The sequence below is a fragment of the Candoia aspera genome, chromosome 12 (genome assembly GCF_035149785.1).
Source record: "Candoia aspera isolate rCanAsp1 chromosome 12, rCanAsp1.hap2, whole genome shotgun sequence".
Lineage (NCBI taxonomy): Eukaryota > Metazoa > Chordata > Lepidosauria > Squamata > Boidae > Candoia > Candoia aspera.
The window spans coordinates 15,918,649-15,936,806 of record NC_086164.1 but is presented as its reverse complement, the minus strand read 5'-3'; positions in this window follow the sequence as shown (position 1 = coordinate 15,936,806).

The window sequence follows — 18,158 nt, the reverse complement described above, 5'->3', positions numbered from 1 at the left end:
TTTACCTTTTGCTCCACACAACCGGTTATATTATTATCTCAATATCTATGAGGAAAAGAGTCCAGTACTTGCCATTGTAGATGCAGAATTTAAGCCAGCCTTTCTCAACCTTTTGACTCTGGAGGAACCTTTGAAATACTTTTCAGGCCTCGGGAACCCCTGAACATTCAGGCTCAAAGATAGGCCAGATGTTACAAAATTATTATATTCGTTTCATGGGTAGGCCTATAGATATGCCATAACAATGTTCTTAAGCTAAAAATAAAGAATGGAACTTACCTCTTTAATGTGAAGTTGCCCAAATATGAAATAATTTTTTTAAATAAATTGTGATCTCCCAGGGAACCCCCAGTGACCTCTGGCGGAACCCTAGGGTGCCACAGAACCCTGGTTAGGAAACCCTGATTTAAGCACTTTTAGGACTGAGAAAAGACATTCCTTTCTTCTGTTCCATGGATAATCTGTGAAATATCCCCAGGCTGAACAACCATAGATTTTTCCTCCTGGAGTGCTTGACCCTTGACGTTGTTGTGATAGTTACTGATAATTAACAGCATTTGTACCTTACAATGTATGGATGCTTTGTTTCTCCCACTGTTTTGATTTTTTCTTGAAAACAAAAGGGAAATCAATTTGGGCAAATTCTGCTGCTGCTTCTTGATTAGGTTAAGATACTCAATGTAAATTAATGTTTTGAATTTATGCCCACAATCAATAGGTGCAGGTATTGATTCCAGAGATGTGGAGCAAAAAAGAGATTGGGTAAAGTTTTTCTGGCATGGGGAATTGGTTTGTTTTCTTCTCATTTGAAAAATTCCTGTAGTTATTATGCTTATTATAAGCACCGTATCAAAGAAAGGAGGAAAATATCAGATGACTTTGTATAATGGATTCGTGTTGTTCACAGAGCATCTAGTAAATTGGTCTTCTGCCTTTGAGGATCTTCTGATGTATTGATTTCAACTCCCAACCTAGTTAGACACTGGATGGGGGTGATAGTAACTGTAATTCAACACTGATAGAGGTGACCATGTAGGGAAAGTTGATTGTTTGAAGTAATATTGGGTGGGGAAATCAACTGGATGGACCTCAGTTTGGTCATTTGTGAGAGCAGCTGGAGTTTCTCAAGGCCAATTATTACATGTTTTGCTTTTGACTGTTTTGGATATTATGACGTTAACCCAAAGTAAAGGCACCACATGAGTAGCAAGGCAAGATGCTTATTTCATTGACTCCTCACTGTGTATTGGTGGCAGATCTCCTTTGCATTGAGAAGACCCATAGATCCATCCCCCAGCATCTCTGATTATTGGTAATAAGTGAAAATGGGTAGAGTATGAATGTGATGTTTCAGCCCGCTTCTGACTCCAAAAACGAAACTTATCCGGAGTCAGAAGGGGAAAACAAAACTCATCAGGAGAGAGTTGAAGAAGTTGAACCAGGAAGTGACTCAGCAGAGCGGGAGAATTTGCAAATGCGGATTGGACAAACTCTGGAAGGGGATTTGAACTCTTCAATCAGCACTTGAGACAGGAGAGCTGAGAAGCACGCGAATCAGAAAGCAGCTCGATTGGCTGCTGGAAAGAAAAAGTGCGGGAAGGATCTGCTTAAAAGGCAGACGTGCGAAGAATAAGCGGCTGGAGACAACTGATCCTTTTTGCTCACAGCCCTTGAGGAAGAGTCCTTACCTGCATCAGAAGCCTTGCCTGTAGCCAGAGTGGAATCAGCACCAGCGTCTTCTACCTCTGCGGATTCGCCTTCTACACATGCTGCTCCAGTTGAGCCTCTCCTTGCTGTCCCTGTTGAGCACAGCCTTGTGTCTAGCTCCGGACCTCATCGCCGCATTCCAAGGCATTCCAGGTGTGCATCCAGCCTTGCCTTTAGCTCTCAGCCTTGCTGAAGATCTCCAGCCCAGTCCAGCCTTGATTCCAGCTCCCAGCCTTCCTAGGATCTCCAGTCCAGTCCAGCCTTGCTTCCAGCTCTCAGCCTTGCCTAGAACCTCCAGTCCAGCCCAGTCTTGTTTCCAGAGATCAGTGTCGCCTTGACTTTCCAGCCCAGTCCAGCCTTGCCTCCAGAGCCAAGCCTTGTCTACAGATTCCAGCCCAGTCCTGCCTGGCCTCCACGCTCCAGTCTGATCCTTCCCGCGTGCCAGTCCACGGAACCTTGCCTTCCGTTTCCTCCTTGCCTTGCACTCTAGCATCACCAAGTCTGACAGCTTCCATCAGAGAGTTAGCTGAATTCTGCCTTGCGGTTCCGCCTCAGTCTGACACCACAGTCCTGCCTGTTCATCCGCCATTGCCTGGGTGGTCTTGATTGAAATTGCTTGCTTTATCACTCACAGACTTTACTATTGTAAATAGTTGTTTTTAATAAAGAGTTTAATAATACTGCTGTCTGGCTGCCTCACAGTCTGAACAGGACAATGAAGAAGTTGTGACTCTCCAAATGCTGGATATTCTATGCCTAGCTACTATGACCAAAGATCAGGAAGCGTAAGAGTTGTAGCTCAGCAACATCTGAAGGGCCAGAATTTTACCAATCCTGATAGGTAGCAGATGATAATAAAAAACAGCCCTGCCATTTGAAGTAGGTAAGACTAACCTACATGAACAAGGATAGAGAGGGAAGGCCAACAGGTAATGGAGGACATGATTCTAAAGCCAGTGATAGAGGAGTGGGATGACCCATTGGTTCAACTTGACAAGCATAGTTATACTGGTGTTTCTCAATCTTGGTGACTTTAAGCATGCTGTCTGGGGAATTCTGGGAGCTGAAGTCCACAGGTCTTAAAGTTGCTGAGACTGAGAAACACTAGGGTATACAGCAGTTTCCTCCCAATCTTTTTTTTTTTATAAGAACTTTATTAGTTTTCAAAGTATAGCTAAAATACAAAATAGAAAATGTAGAAAAGCTAGAAATTTGAACTAAAAAAAAAGAAAAAACTATATAAGTGCAAACAGATGGAAAGCAGAAACGGAAGGTGACTTCCGACTTTCTCCAATACAGATATAGATACATTTACAAATATAATCTCTTACCATTAGTTAAACCATAGTAACATTAGTTGTATCAAATCAAGCCATTTATTCATTAAAACCCAAAATCAAAACTTCATTTCTTCCCAACACAAGCAAATAAACTAAAAGTGGTTGCCAAGCAGAGATAAATCCAGAAACAGTATTTTCTCTTATTAACTTAGCCATTTGAGTCAAGTCTATTAATTTAATAATCCAATCTTCCACTTTAGGTATTTGTGAACCTTTCCACCATTGTGCATATAAAAGTCTTGCAGCTGTAATCATGTATAAAAGCAAAGTCCCATGTTGTTTCTCTAACTCCTTCTCCACCAAAACCAAGAGGAACAGTTTTGTTTTTTGTTTTGTATGTTCACTTTTGAGTAATATCACATATTTGGTCCCAAAACCTTTTAGCCTTCTCACAGGTCCACCAGGCAGTTTCCTCCCAATCTGATGCTCTCCAGATACTTCGGGCTGCAGCTCCCACCATCTTTAGCCAGCATGCTTAGATGGTGACTTGGCCTGTCCAGCAAACTTTCCCCTCATTTGTCCTCAAACCTCTGGCTACCATATTTGTAGAAAATGAAGTGTTCCTGAAAATAAAAAGGGAAGCCAAGAAAGTTATTCATGGTTCTGGTTTGCTCCACTCACAGACCCCTCCTTCAAATTCAAATCTTTGCAGAGCAAAGATTCAGCAGTCCTGTGTTTAAGTTAGTGAAAAGGACTCTTAAAAAAAACAATAATGCAGCTGAGCCCAATGGGACAGGATAAATCATTAGTGTTCAGAGAGGCAGCTGGCTGAGCATATGCGGTAATGTGGCTTCCCTGACTTTCACAGTATGTCGTGCATGTGCTAGTCCATGTTTTATTTTCCCACTGAGGCGTAGAAAAGCAGGAGGTGGGGGAACATTGTCTTACCTGAAATCCTCATGGTTTTGAAGTTTGGACAATGGCCAGAGCTTTATAAAGTTTAGCAATCTGATGTGTTGTTTTTCTCTGATATTTAATTCTGATATTAATAATTCACATGTCCTAGCCATAAAGGAAAGGTTTTTTTTTTCTTCTAGAAATCAGTATCAATTTGCATGGCCTGATTTCAAATGATTTTTTTCCCCCTGGCATGGGGAAAGGAAGAGGAGAAGGAGGAAGGGAGGAGGAGGAGGAGGAGGTGGCATCGGCATCCTAAAGATTGGTGTCCATCACTGTATTTAATGGCAATAAATTTCTTAGATCTTTGTATTATTAGGGTTCTTATTGTTTAAAAACTTCCCTGCTTTTTCTATATATATATTTTAATCCATTCAATCATGTCTAATTCTCAGAGACTGCCTGGACAAGTCCCTGCAGTTTTCATGGCAAGGTTTTCAGAAGTGGTTTGCCATTGCCTCCTTCCTAGGGCTGAGAGAGAGGGACTGGCCCAAGGTCAGCCAGCTGGCTTTGTGCCCAAGGCAGGTCTAGAACTCACGGCCTCCCGGTTTCTAGCCCAGTGCCTTAACCACTACCCAAAACTGGGTCATTACTTAAAAACTTCCCTGCTTTTTCTCCATATAATTCTGTGCAATTGTAAGATCAGTTTAGGGTTCTAAAAGGTCCAGTGGGATTTTCCCCCAGGCAACCAGCTATGGTTATATTCACTTTTGTCTCTCCTAAGTCTCTCTTCATAAGTTTGATTGGATGACTTTAGCAGAACTCTTGTCATGAGTAAGGATGGCGAGCAGGGGGCTCCCACCCAGACTGTCAAGCGCATGCGTAGCACTGAGGAACTGTTCAGCCATTCAAAGAGACACAGATCGGGACCGCCTTAACCCTTGGGGGTTATATGTCTGGGTTTTTCCCACGCTTCTTCAGTTTGTTAGGATTCTTGTTAAGTACTAGTAATAAATATTAGAGACCAGTTCATTGTCTCAGTGTGTTTTCTGGTTGTTAGGACAACTCTGTTCAGTTTACTTTCTGATTGTTCATCAGTTACTTTAGGACATTTTCTAGGACCTTTCCTTGCTCCTCAGATCACAGCTCTACATCCCTTTATGATAAACACGTTTATCTGTGGCCGACAGGAGCTGAATTGGCAAAATTCAGTTTGGTCTAGTGGTTAAGGTGCTGGGCTAGAAACCAGGAGACTGAGAGTTCTAGTCTCGCCTTAGGCCTGAAAGCCGGCTGGGTGACTTTGGGCCAGTCACTCCCTCTCAGCCCAAGAGCCAATCAGGCGTGGTAGGAGAGTTCTAGTCCTGCCTTAGGCGTGAAAGCCAGCTGGGTGACTTTGGGCCAGTCCCTCTCTCTCAGCCCAAGAGCCAATCAGACGTGGTATGAGAGTTCTAGTCCCGCCTTAGGCCTGAAAGCCGGCTGGGTGACTTTGGGCCAGTCCCTCTCTCTCAGCCCAACCCACCTCACAGGGTTGTTGTTGTGGGGAAAATAGGAGGAAGAAGGAGTATTAGGTATGTTCGCCACCTTGAGTTATTTATAAAAATGATAAAGGCGGGACAATTTTTTTAAAAAAAATGATTAGTTTCCCATAAATTAGGTGAGACACTTGCCTTGGTGTGGTTTTCTCTGGAAGGAGATCCCTGGGGACTTATTGGCTTTATTCTGATAGCTGAATTTACTTCCATATATATAGGCTAAGCAACATATATGCTGAGTGGCGTGGGGATTGTTTGGACAAGGGCAAGAATCTGGACGACGATGGTTGGGTTGAGAAGTTAAGCAAAGTCATGCCTGAGTAATACTTGGATGGGAGAGTACTAGGGAATTTCACACCCTGGTTGAAGGCAATGACGAACCATTTCCAGAATGTTCCAGGAATACCACATGGAGATTTATTTATTTATTTATCATATTTTTCTACCGCCCATCTCAAAAATGACTCTGGGTGGTTTACAAAGGAATTAAAACAATAAGAATTAAATATCAATTAAAAAGATACATTATAAAAATATAAATATACAAATATAATAAAAACTCTAAAATACAAAATCTAAAACCGAAGATGGTGAAATCACAGTCTTGTTAAAATTTCCCAGAGCCGTGTGAAGGTGCCAGCCACCCCAGTGACGAACTGTCCCCCATTCCACACCAAGTGAGGTGGCACAGCCATGCCTTGAGCCCCTTTCGGAAGGCCAGGAGATTGGGGGCTTGCCTTATCTCTGGGGATAGCTTATTCCAAAGGGCGGGGGCCATGGCAGAGAAGGCCCTCTTCCTGGACCCTGCCAATCGACAATCTCTCATGAACAGGGTCTGTAGCACCCCCTCTCTGCCTGACTGGGTGGGATGGGTCAATGTGATGAGGGTGAGGCGGTCCCTCAGGTAGCCTGGCCCCATGCCATGTAGGGCTTTAAAGGTGATAACCAACACCTTGAATTGGACCCAGAGGCAGACTGGCACCCAATGCAGCTCTCCCAGCAAAGGTGTTACCTGTGCCATCCTTGGTGCACCCAAGACTGGTTGTGCAGCCGCATTCTGGACCAGCTGTAGCTTCCAGATACTCTTCAAAGATAGCCCCAAATTGAGTAGCAACTGAAATTGAGTTGGATTCCTGATGAGATCTCCATGTGATCATCAGGAATCCAACTCAGTTTGAAGGAGACTTAAACTTAAGCATTCCAATGAAGCATCATCTCTTCATTCAATATTAGGATTCTCTGTAAGCAAAATATGGGTTGCTGATGACATAGTTTTCCAATTCGGGCAACTTTCAGATGTGTGGATTTCAACACCCATAATTCCCCAGCCATCATAGATACTGCTAAGAAGTCTGGGAGTCTAAACAATTAGAAGTTACCCAGGCTAGGAAATGCTGAACCTCCAAATCCTCAGCTGTCTGATGCTTGTTTGGCTTACAGTTAAAGTCAGTCTGCAGTTTGTGATTCCTTTGTAGCAGTGTTTCGCATGCTGGCTGGGAAATTCTGGAAGTTGAAGTCCACACACCTTAAAGTTGCTAAGCTTGAGAAACACTGCTTTATGGGCATCTACGCAACATTCCCAACATTCCCAGACAGGATCAGGTGATTAGTGGTCGATCTCCTTTTTAGAAAACCGTTTAGAAGAGTCGCTAATCAGCCAACAACTTTAAAGAAAATATTAGAAATTATTAATTTTTCCAGCAATATTCTTTTATCTATTAACTGTCTCTGCTTCACTCCCTACTGTATAATTATACTTTACCCATCTTAGCAAGATAGAGAGCATTCCCATAAGCCGATCTATTTAATAGTTAACGTATGATTGACTAAAACCATCACACACTTATGGGATGTGATGAGCACATAAACGAGCTTGCAGTTCATAGACCACAAAGTAGTTAAGATCTCTCCTCATCTCCTAGATGAAAGGAAGATAGTTTGCTAATGTATTGGGGAAGTCTGCTGTAAAAACAAGTCTGCAATATATGTGAAGCCTCCTTAAAGACGCTGTGTTTGAAGTATGGATGAATGTCACTTGTAAATGAATCACCATCATGAATGATGGGGGAGCCATATGTGTAGTTTATATCCTGCTTCCCACAAATCAAGAGGTCTTATGAATATAGTATCTAAAAATGTCTCTGGTAGAGTTAACAGAACTCTACAAGCAATAAGCCTGACCTTTCGGTGTAATGTATTTGAGCTTTGTTCAATCCTTTTTTATTAAAACTAGCACATCTGAAGCAGAATTAAATCCTATTATACCAGCTCTGCGATCAGATCAATTTTTCTCTGGCACTGCGCATATTATTAAAAGTTATTCTTTCCGCCCAATCAGAAAAGCATGTCAGGGGTCTTCCAACTCCCTTCGTAAAGAGAACATATCTGATGGGCATACCTTGATCAGAAACTGTCAAGGGGACATAGAATATGTATCATATCTTACCCCACCTTATACATGGCATCAACATGCTTCCTCTACTATATTCTCAGTGCCTTTGAGATTATTCTCCTATTTTAAACATAAATTACGTGGGAGGAAAAATGGCTTCCTTTCAGATAAATCCAGTACATGTCTGCATTTGGGGAAAATACCATGCCCCTGGGTTCCTGGCTTCTCAATAAGTAGAGGTACACAGTTGCTATCCTGTATGTTCCTTGTTGGGGGTGGCCCTAGTATTAGGCATTCTCAAGTGACCACTTTTTGAATATCAAGAGAAAAGCCCTTAAAACTCAGCTCCCCCCACCCCAGAATAGTTGGGGGACCCCTTGTGGGATGTCTGGGCGGTGTTGCTGTTCTTTTCCTGGGTATTTGTTTTGTAGCATCCTTGTATCACTCTATTTGTAACTGCCTTATGTTGTATGGTGCCCAGAGTCAGGGCGGAGCTGGGCAGCCAGTCTATTTAATAAATAAATAAATAAATAAAATTATATCCAATTGTTATTTTGATTTACTTTGCTATTATTTTATTTTTATTGCCAGGAGAAAGATGGTAGTGGATCAAAGGAACGCAACGTACTTTGACTCGAACAGGTTAAGTGTCTGATTTCTGTTACAGCTTACCAACCAAAATATCACGGTTCAGAACTGCCTAGTATGAATGAATCATCAGGGGGCAATTCCATCTCCAAGAGGCTATTTCATAAAAAGTGAATGTTAAAAAAAAGGTTTCTGCTCTGTTTGTCCCCTGATTGGAGACTTAAAGGGATTAGTTATTATTTACCGTTACTTATTTGCTAACTGGCCATTTAATTGTGTGAGACCTTTGTAATCCCTTTGGCAACTCATGGATGAAAAAGTCATTGCAACTTGAGTAGAAATTAAACATTTTATTTTATTTTCTCCATTCACAATATGGCTGCATGGAGTGGTCAGCCAGTCATTTCCGGGGCAGGCAAACCATAGGGGTTGTCTCCATCCATGACAATTTGTCCTCCCCATCCAGCAGAGTTACATTCTATCCCCATCTAGGAGTTTGAAGGGCTGTATTTAGTATACTCTTCTCCAATTTTATCCATGCAAGGGCAACTCAATGAAGTAGGCTACGCTGAAATTTCTAAATTTGATCTGAAATTTGCATTTCCACTGAAGCAGAACAACAGCTTCTCCTATTAGCTGGTAGAATCACTTGCTGAGATGGCTGACTATAGAAATCAAATCAATAAATAAATGACTTTTAGCTTCCTTCATTGCCAGGGCAATACAGTGCCTATCCAGCATCCTTAAAATCTTTTCACACGTTGGGAAAATTCCAAACAAAGGCCTATCTTCAAAAGGTTGTTTGTGCCACAGTTCAGCCTTTCCTTTCTGAACAGATTTTCTTGGGGTGGGGGGAAGAATAAATTGCAAGAGGAAGAAAACTATCTGCACCCCTTGTAAAATTTTGAGAAATGTAGAATGTTTGCATGACTAAAAACCTCATGTTTTCTCTCTGAGTTACCTTCGGTAACCATATGGAGTCCAGAAGTTCTTTAATAAACACCGTGCCCTCCTTTCCTTCCTCATCCTCTTCTTGGCTTGCTCAAACATTTTGCAAAAATGGTAAAAAAAAAGTGTATTTAAGGTTCATTTATATGTTGGGGGATTTGGCTGCTATAGAATCATAAAACCAATTGTGTTATATGACTGCAGTTGAAATGCCTTCCTTTGAAAAGTGCCTTCACCCCAAACAATGGATTATTTAATGTGGTAGAACTGAGCTAGCTGGAATTCAGCTGGGCAGAAGAGCTTGGAGTTTGAAAATAAATACTCCACCCTTGTGAATACTTGTCAGCCCCTTCATCAAGGCTTTGTGCTTCTAGAATCACAAACACACTTCAGAGAGGTATTAGCTGTGTTCCTTGCAAGTGCATGGCCTGTGCTGGATTTTACAGCAGCCCAAGATCAAGCACATTGTGTTGAGTTTACTGTTTCTGTTTAACAGGCTGTTTACTATCACTCTATATCAGTCACACTATTTTTATGGTGCATCTTACCACAGGCAACTGACGACTTTATGGACGATAATAACAACAGGCATATTTTGTGTGCACAGGTTAATGTACTGTCTTTCCCCATCCTATCAATCCCTTAATGCAGGCTCATAAATTGCTTCATGTCTATTGTTTGAAACTCCAGAAACTTCCCGCCTGGGTGGCATGCACACACACAGGGCAGAGAAAATATTTGCTACAGTTGGACTCATACCTGAAGCTGGTTATAAGTGGTTTTACATTGATCTTCTAATGTTACAGCTCACACAGTCTCCTGTTACACAGTAGGAATCTCTTACCTCTAACTCCCTTGTATCAAATCAAGTGGTAGAGCCACCCATTTGCAGATTTTAGATGGGCAACCTCAGTGCCAACCTGAGAATCCAGGATGTGCAATCAGTTGCTTTACACTATCATGTTACTGTTCCTTCTCTCATTTTAATGCCAGGAGAGCAATATTTCTGTAACATGCTGTAATGTGCTGAGGACCAGTCTCAAATCAGTTGGTAAGGCTAGGACCAAGCATCAGGTCTGGGATCAACGCAAGTGGAACTGTGACCAGGGCTAACTGCAGAGGAGGTCAAAATCTGCAATACGGTGGATGCAGTATCACAACGGAAGCCACCCTTCTGGTCCATGATGTACTTTCACTCCAACACTGTGGCCAAGTTTTGACACCAGCCCCCTAACTTGCTGGTACTCTTAATTATGACCAAATGGTAGGTAGAGCCAGGCAGAACATTAAAAACAAAATGTTAAACTGAAACATAACCCTTTCAAAGCACAGACGCTCAATCTGGCCACTGACTTTTGCAGCCAAGTCTCTTACCCCTAAAACCAACCAACCAACCAAACAAATAAACACACACACACACACACACACACACACACTGTATGTACTGTATGTATGTATCTATGTATCTTGGTGTGTGTGTGTGTGTGTGTGTATGTGAATGTATGTATGTATGTATATATTTACTTACTTTTATCCGGCTGTTATTATTTTGATATATAACTCAAGGCGGCGAACATACCTCATACTCCTTTCTCCTCCTCTTTTCCCCACCACAACCACCCTGTGAGGTGAGCTGGGCTGAGAGAGGGACCGGCCCAAGGTCACCCAGCCAGCTTTTTCATGCCTAAGCTTTTCCATGCTTTTCCATGCATATATTGGTATGTTTTTAAATGCATGTAAGCAGGAAGTTCTGGAAAAGTTTCTGAAGAGCCACTGTTTCTGTGGGGTTTCTCAGTTCCTCCACCATTAAAAATTTCTCCCTACAATTTAGATCTGGAAAGAAAAATCAGGGGTGGTCTCCAGGTTTGCCAACATTGTTTGAACCTACTTGTTGTCCTTAACTTCCAAGCTTCTGCTTGGTTTGCTTGTAGATGTGTACAGTCTAATTACTGCTGTTTCATGGTTTTGCCCAATATTTCTTGGATTTGGATTTTTTTCCTGGCTCTAAAACATCTAGCTGGTGAATGTTCTGAAAAGTGCCCGCCTAACGTCTCTTGTGTTTTGCTTTTGACTGAAACCTGATTTGATTCGCTTGAAAATGACTTTCGTGTATTGGATTTACAGTTCATTTAACAACCGCTGTGGATGTCAATACATTAGTTCCAACCTGAGGTAGGTAGTAATTTGGTTTCTTAATGAGTTTCCTGCTCAGGATCATCTTAGGAAAAATGGGACAAAAAATGCAATGGAGTTTGGAGGATAACAGTCTCTGTGCAGGGATATTTGTGTGTCTGTGTGTGTGTGAGAGAGGGAGAGAGAGACCTGAGAAATGGGCTTTAAAAACAGCTTGATTTAGGCAAAAAACTGAAAATGTGGTGGTTTCATTTGATGAGCAGGAAAGGGGAGGAAATGGACAACTGAACTGCTATGTTTAGGTGTCTCATTTGAAAGAAGGGTACTTGCTGGAGTTCTAGTGTTGCAACTTTAACCTTCTTCCTAATCAATACTATGAACCAGAAGTCTTAGAGTCTTGTTCCTTGGATGAGTCAACTTCTCAAAAAAGATACAGAGCTGAGAAAGAACAAGGAGCAACTAAACTGATTCTACAAAAAAAAATATTGCAGGATTTAGAGTAGTGTTCCTCAACCTTGGCCACTTGAAGATGTGTGGACTCCCAGAATTCCCCAGCCACACATCTTCTAGTGGCCAAGGTTGAGGAACACTGATTTAGAGTGTTTATTCAAAAGAAAATAGAATAGCATGAATTGGTCTTCATGTTTTTTAATTTCTTGCAGCTATTCCATTAAGGGATTAGACAAATTCATGGCTGGAAGGGTTATATCAATGGTCCTTAGCCTTGATTTATATATATTATGTGTATTATTACCATAAACCCTATCAGCATGCCTTAAATAATTGTTGCAGGAAAAAAACTCTTTAAGATCACTTTCATCTCCTGCTTGTGAGTTTCCTGATGCTTCACGTCTAACCCAAATCTTATATTTTCACAAAGCTTGAATGTTAAGCATTCTTTCTTTCACTCCCATCCCATCCCATCCCATCCCCACCTGTCTTTCCTTGATTCTTTAAAAAAAAACACCGATTTGATTTCTCACCCCTTGATTTCGTTTAATGAACCGGCTGATCTATTTTCAGCCATGATGGCTCTATTTTGCCAAGCCATACCAAGTTCAGAATGATTTAAAATATTAGGAAAGGCCCCAGCTGAAATGATCAGAGAAATAGGATGCATTCCAAACTCATAAACAAAGGATCTGACAATGCTCAAATTTAATCCATTAGGAGGGAGCTGAGCTATCCTTTTTTCTACAAGATTTTCCAAAAGGGATATTATTTTGTTTGATCCTGTTTCCTGCCTGCATGTTTTCTTTTCAGCTGGGGAAGGTCCTTTAAAACAATTTTCAGCTTATTTTAGGGCTTACTCAATGGGTTTTGTTTATTTCTGGTCTCAAGCTGGCTGCAAAGTTTTAGCAACCATGGTGGAAGGCATTTGAGAGGAACAAAGAAAACTGCTTGGAGGCCCCATTCAATCATGCAACTGTGAGTTGCCTATGCCTGCTATATGAATTAAGATACGCATACAGCTGTTATGCTCATGTTTCCAGGCTCTCTTTGTACAGGAATAAAAATACATTAAAAGTTTCAGAAAGAATCTGATGCTATAAAGCTGATGGCTTATTTTTTCTTTTACCAAGGAAATGGGCTGTTTTCATCACAAAGATGTTTCCAAAAATACATTTATCTAAATGTGCCCCATCCTCTTGCATGTTAACTTTATTATCTCCAATCTGAATGATTACAGACTGCAGCTGTTCTGATTAATAGGGAGGCAAATCCTATTATAATACTCAGATCTTGAGCTTTGCCATGCAAATATTGGTTGGGTCTTTGCGATGCAAAGGTTCCAAATGGATATATCCTCCACCACCATTTTTTAAATGTTGTTTTGCAGTTGCTTAGTCTGGAGTGATGTTTTTGTGATGACCTTGATTTGATATGATTGAAATACTTTCCATAATATTATGCAGACAGCAATGATCTCGCTCATGAGGAAGCAAATTTGGGAATCCGTGAAGAAGCAAGGTTTTGCCACATCACACAAAATAATAATAATAATAATAATAATAATAATAATAATAATAATAATAATGCTGTAGAGGCAGGACACTCTAAGGAGAGGTTAGGGACAAAGGACATGTGATTCATTTTGCATGTTTATGTACATTTACTTTAGTTACACTTCTGAAGCCAAAACAAAAACAAAACACAGCTATATGTCCATATCACCTCCTTTCCCAAATTTTGCAGTATGGTTCTCCAGTAAAAAACAAAACAAAACAACGTGTACAGAAATGTAGATGTCAGAAGAAAAGGCACTCACAAAAATGCACAGTTTACTGGTTTTATGTATGTATGTATGTATGTGTAATGGTATGTGGGAATGACCTTGGGAGACAGGAGGGAGACCTGCAGACTGGACAACCAGCATGTAAAAGGTTTCTCAGCCCACAGAAGGAGGGGAGGCATGGGAAGCGTTTCAGAAGGGGCCCTCCCTGGTTTTCTGGAGAGTAAAAGGAGAGGAGGGGAGAAATACTTTCAGTCTTGCAAGACTGATGATCGCCCTTGAATGGTACATATTCCAGACAAGAAGCACAACTATGAATACTAACTCTTATCTTTATTGTAAGGTTACACCAACAGAATCTTGTAGGAAACCTTTTATGTGCCAGTTGCCCAGTCTGTGGCTCTCCCCCCAGGTCCCAAGGTCATTCCCACATTCCATTACAGAATGTGTGTGTGCGCGCGTGTGTGTTCAGGGAAATGTTTTGAAAAAAATGCACCTATTTGGCCAAGGTGTGCATAATTACTGATGTGCTTATTGTGCAACTCAGGATGAAAGGCGGTTTTGTTTGGTCTTATCCATTTGTCAGTCCTGTTGCTGCTCACTTTGGGCAGTGTGTCCCTTGTCACGACAGCCCAAAGTGCAACACTTGGTTGGGAGAATTGAGCACCTCTGGTACAGTCTCATAGCCCTCTCGCACTAGGTGTTCCAGACTTCTCACATCGTTCTCAGTGCCTTTACCTGCAATGAGGGTGCACAGGGATGGTAAAATAAGCCAAGATGGTGGTTGTGACTATGCAATCAAAGCCCTGATACTTTTAAAAAAGGGGTGGAGCTTTAATGCTGTGGTTGTAGATGCCATCTTAACCTTTTTGACCATCCGTGGGCGCCCCTAATCTGCAGGAAACTGCAAACCCAGACATAGTCATTTTTCTACCCCAAGGAGAGGTAACTTGATTTTGCTTATCCGCTTCTTTCACCTGCTTGCTCAGTTTTATTTAGTCAGCTTCTTAACCTTGACTTCTGGCAATGCTTTTTTTCCTCATTACCTTTCTCCATTATATATTACTTGGTTTTGCTACAGTTGTAGGCTTTAACTGCTTTGACAGATTAATATTTAACAGCATAAATGGCTTCATTAAAGTAACGTCCTTCAGATCAGTACGATTGGCCTGGTGGCATGTGCAGTGGGGAACAGAAGAGGTGCCCTTCACTCTTGCATGAAACGGACCACGTGCAAAGTTTGTCTGCAGATGGGGAAACGTTTTTGAGGACTGAGTCTTTTCTTCCTTGCAACGTGTTGAGACATATGCTGCTGAGAGATCTTTGTTCAAGATACCGACAGGCTTTGATAGGTGGCATGATCCTGAGCTAATATTAGCAACCTTGGAAGCAGCCTTAAATGCAGTCTGTTCAGGGCCCAGGCACCATCACACACTTTTGTGAAAAGTCTGGAGAACTCCCCACTAAGAATAATTTTGAAAAGGCTGAAATCTCAAGATCATTAAATCTCAAAAAGTTTAAGCCACCCCACCCAAGAGACCTTGCACATTCTCTACTGAAACCTTGGGAGATGTCATGATCTTGTGGCACTTTGGTTTTCTTTATTTTATTGTCTTTGCAATTTTAAATTATTTTAAAAGGGATCTGCAGACATGCTGTGCTATTGCCCTAGGCGCTATGTTGCCAGCGCCTTCTGCTCCCTAGTCCTATTCATACAGGTTGTGGTCATACCCCTTGCTTAACCAAATCAGGATCTGGCAGGTGCCTTCATACGCCATACTAAGCTAGGTTAGGGTTTGAGAGCTTTTGGAGCTTAGCATTTTGTGACAACTCAGTCCGTTTGGTGTAGTTTATGGTTCCATGCCTCTTCCTACCTGAAGGTACTCAGCCCCCTCAACCATATCAGGGTTTTAGCACTGGATTGCCCTGCAAATACATTTGTTTCCTATAGAAACCTATAATAAATTCTTGATTTAATGGAGCATGTGCATGTTATCTCTTACTCTGAAATATCTGTTAAGTGCTTGGACTGGAGCAAGAAGGCCACTTGGACTTGGTGGTTTAGAGGAGAGGGCTGTTTCCTTGGCTTCATCCTTTGGGATGACCCTTCACTGAATCCAAGCCGTCACAGGGAGAACTGAAATGAGTTGTCTTGAGCCAGAAAAAGGGGAAATTCAAGAAAGTCCTGAAGAGGCCTGCCTCTTAAAGGGTCTAACACAGAAATACTTTGACCTCCACAGGTCAGTCTGGCACCCAAGAAAGCAAAGGATGGCTTGCTGAAATCATGAGGCCAGATCCAAAACATTCATGTAAAAAAAAGAAAAAGAAAAGGGAGCATTTCAGAGAATTACTGATGCAGAGCAGATGGATGTTCCCGGGCCAGGCTTATCTGGGAAAAGAAAATTAGCCCAGGAATTTCCATTTTGCATTCTGGGGAAAAGAAGTCCAAACAAGTCACAGAGCTCCTTCCTTAATGAATTCACTCATAAATGAGGGCAGGTGATTTCCTTATTCGGTTTCCTGGATTCTGTATCTTAACCTCTTATTTCTTGACATTAAACCTGACTAGTGAAACTTGGTATAACCCTTGCTTCTCTGGTCATGCTCTGTGGTTGTGGCTTGAAGCACTGTATAAGATTAGGGCACAAAAAATACAATTTCTGGACCCCAGAGCCTCCCCAGAGTGGGAAAAGTAATAATTTGTAGAGAGAAAAGAAGATCATCTTGATGGAGAGAGGAAAGACCCTTGACCAAAAGGGGGAACATTGCTTAAGTCAAAACGATGGGAGAGGATGATGAAAACATCTCAGATAGACATCCCTTTAATTCACATGAATATCAAAGGGGTGGGGCGGGGGGGGGGGAGAAGCACAATCAGACTTGCAAGTTTACTATAGCCAATCTAACTAAAAGTAATTTCTAGACTTCCATGGAGTCTGTTTCTTAGTCTGGTTTGCCTCAAAGGACTGACATAATTTGAAACTTTGATTTGCTTTTGTTTTGCTTTGCAGACAATTTTTGAAGATGCTTTGACAGACTGATGTCAAAGCATCTTCAAAGCTTAAAGCACCCACTTGAAATCTCCTACAAAGCCCTATGTAGTTGGCAAGACCAAGGGAGCAAGAAGAACCTGGATTTCTATAAGATGTCTTTAGTGCTAGTGTGGGGTAAATACAGAATCTTGAAAACTGGAAGAGGAATCTCCCAGCTTCCTTTCTAGTGAGTTACTTAAGGCTGAGTCACTTTGAAATGCTTCTCCCTAGATATTTCCCTATCTGTTTATGAGATAATCTGTCAACTTACTTTCCCACAGCCTCTCACACTTAAGGCACCCATTTCATGTCTTAAAACCCATGAGAAACCCACCCCAAGTGAGCCCTGGCCCTGACTACTTTGGGAATTTGCCCTTTAATTGGCCACACCAAGCATGGAGTGGCCCTTGAGCCAACTTAAGTTGCACCTCCTTAACAAAGAACCATCCTACTTAGCATGTTAGCCATCCTCCCATAGACTTATGCTAGGTGTTGTATCTTGCTCTATCTCACACTCACCGACTTTCTCAAATCGTTCTTCTTCAAACATGTTAGCTTTTCTGTTGCTTCCAAACCAAAATGTAGGTGAATAGTTTAAACCATTCTTGCCCACCCAACCCTCAAACAAGCTTGTTTTCAAGGAAAGTTAGGAAACATGTACTGTCATAGTTCCCAGAGCAGTCATTGCTAGCTGGAGAAAACCTTTTGCTTTGTGCATGGGGTGACCATGGCTGTCACACTTGATAAATGATACAAGCAGCAGCATCTGTGAAATCCAAGTAAGTACACAAGAACTGTGTTCATTCTGAGGATCATAAAATAATTGGACAAATGAAGCAGTGCTACTAGGCAGCTTAATGAAGAAGGATCAGTGCTGCATATGATGAAAAAAAGGAAAGAAAAAAGAACCATTTCAGTTAGCTGGGCTTTCTACCACCTTGGAGTATCTTCGGATGCTCTCTTTAATCGAATACTTGTGGAACCGTTTGCTGAAATCAGAGGTTAAAAAACAATTGAGTCCTTCTCAACCATGGCTTGACCACTACTTCATGCCTGTAATCTAGTCTTGGGCTTTCTTCAGTCTTCCTCTATCACTTAAATCACATCAGGGATGGATGGCAAAAGCCAGGTAATTGTTCAGAGACAAAGATGTGGAGGTCAAAGATTATTGTAGCGGTATGTGAACCAACCCTGATTTGATTCTGATTTCCAAATCAGTTCAATTCAAATTTGTGGTTTCATTTGGGAAGGGGATCCAATTTGATGATGTCATTTCAAGATTTGGTTCTTCCCTTCCCTTCCCTTCCCTTCCCTTCCCTTCCCTCCTGGCAGGAACTTATATTTTAAGATTGTATAGTATTAAAAAAGTTAATAAATGTCTTACAAATGAATAACAACAGGTACAGCAACAGTGAT